Here is a 2405-nt window from a genome sequence, read left to right as displayed (position 1 = left end):
TTCATTATTGGAACACACACTCGTCAAATACACAAACAAAACACGTCGTCGTCGAGTAATAGGGACAAACAAATGCGAGTAAACAACAATTGTTATCATACTCTTATTATCTTGTTTATTGATAAAATATTATTTTTCACATTTTTTTCCGTTCCATATGTGAAAAGCATCGCAATATGACATAAAAATGATGAATTGACGTCTGTTTTGAGGTATTTTATGGGCGATTTTTATCCCTTTATTCGTTATTTTTACGCGCCCGCAACTCGAAAAGCAACTCTTATCACTCATTTCTCCCCCTTGACACTTGGTTCGTCGTCGTTATGACACGAAAAAAAGTGCTACCTGCTTGATTTTCAAGTGTTCTGGTCTAAATATACATCGACAATAAGTGAGCAGCGGCGTGAAGAGAGTGTGACATATTATTGCACACTATTAGCTTTGTTATCGCACACCTTTTATTTGAGTGTTATTTTTATAATAATAAAATATCTCTCGAGTTATTGAATTATGGGGGACCAGTTCATCACGTGTAAAATTTTTTTTTATTGCGTTTTCATGAATTTTTTAATTTACTGTTGAGGGAATTGTATTTTTTTGGTATAAATTTATTTAGTTTTAATTTTTTTAAATATAAAAATGTAAAAACTTCAAAAATGTTTTTTTTTTATTTTTTTAAATATTTTTTTTTAATATTTTTTTATATTTTTTTTTAAATTTATTTTAAATATTTTTTTTAAATATTTTTTTAAATATTTTTTTATTTTTTTTTAATTTTTTAAATATTTTTTTAAATTTTTTTTTAAATATTTTTTTTAAATATTTTTTTTTAAATATTTTTTTAAATATTTTTTTTAAATAATTTTTTTTTAATATTTTTTTTTTAAATTTTTTTAAATATTTTTTTTTAAATTTTTTTTAAATTTTTTTAATTTTTTTTTTTATTTTTTTAAAATTTTTTTATAATATTTTTTTAAAATTTTTTTAAATATATTTTTGTTTAAAAAATAGAGTTTTGAAGTAAAATTTTCTTCTCAAAATCAATTTTCTCATGTAAGAAAAAAAATTTTAATGAGAAATAAATATTTTTTTTCTTCATTTTAACTCCAAAATAAATTTTCTTGAAAAACGTGAAAATTTCGACCAAATTATGAAAAGATATTTTTCCAAAAATATATTTTAACATATTTTTCATAAAAAATCGGTCAATTGTAATTTCAAATGTCACTCAAAATCTGCATGAAAACCGCTCAAAATATTTTTCGTCAATTTATCGTTTTACATGCAAACGAAAGTCAAGCCATAATCAACACAGAGAAAAACAGCAAGAACACACAAATTTATAATAATAATGTGGATCATCATCATCATCGTCATCCTCAAAAGCTGGAAAAGGGAAATGAAAATGTGGCGCCAGTTTTATATAATTTCATTTTCTCTTCAATCAACTCAAATACGCGCGACACACAAACCGTCTCATGTCACACCGCAGGACTCGGTTTGCCTCGCACATATGTGCCGTAGACCATCGTTCGGGCGAGAGAGAGAAAATATAAACAACAAAAACAACAACCATGCATATCATCACCGATGTACGACACAACAACGACGACGATATGATGATTTTCATTCCCTTTATTTGATTAAATGACATGTTGTGAATAATATGTTGATTCCTACATATTCGCCCCATGTACCGTACATGGAAATAATAATAATGAAATCAGTTATAGATTGGAGACTCTTGTTCAAATAATGATAACAACTCTCAGTCAATCATCTTGAAGCCCTTTAATTATCTTTCATTTCATCAATTTTTATTTTTTTTTTCGTGTGTGTGAAAAAAGACGAACGAATCCAAAAAATGTGCATGACAAAAAAAAATAACAATGTGTGTCCAATTAATTATTTTTTTGGCTTCGCATTTTTTCCCTCCTTTTGTTTATTTAGGATGTTTGTCATATTATTATTATTACTGTCGATGATATTGTTTTTAACGCTGATGAGATGATTAAGTTCAGATTAATCATTTGTCTGACTTCTGAGCTCATTTAAAGTTTGCCTTTTGAAAAAAAAATTGTTTGCTGTTAATTAATCAATCAATGGGCTCACCTCGCAATATGGCAGTCAATAACAAAACAAGATCGACGCGAGATAATTAATGCGGTAATCAGTCATTCAACTTGCAATTAACGGAAAACTTTTTTTTTTGCTTAATTAACATTTTGCTTAATGGCGAACGAAGCTCTGTGAGATGAACTGAGATGGTTGTCGAACGAAGCTGAGTTGAGTTGAGATGGTTGTCGAACGAAGCTAAGATCTTTCGTCAAAATTTGAAACACTTAAGCTCATTATAGAATTTTGAATTTAGATTTTTTGAATTACTTTAGGCTTAACTAAACAAA

Source organism: Culicoides brevitarsis, chromosome 2 (genome assembly GCF_036172545.1).
Source record: "Culicoides brevitarsis isolate CSIRO-B50_1 chromosome 2, AGI_CSIRO_Cbre_v1, whole genome shotgun sequence".
NCBI classification, from domain to species: Eukaryota; Metazoa; Arthropoda; class Insecta; order Diptera; family Ceratopogonidae; genus Culicoides; species Culicoides brevitarsis.
The sequence above is the reverse complement of the archived record's forward strand: the minus strand, read 5'-3'. Positions refer to the sequence as shown.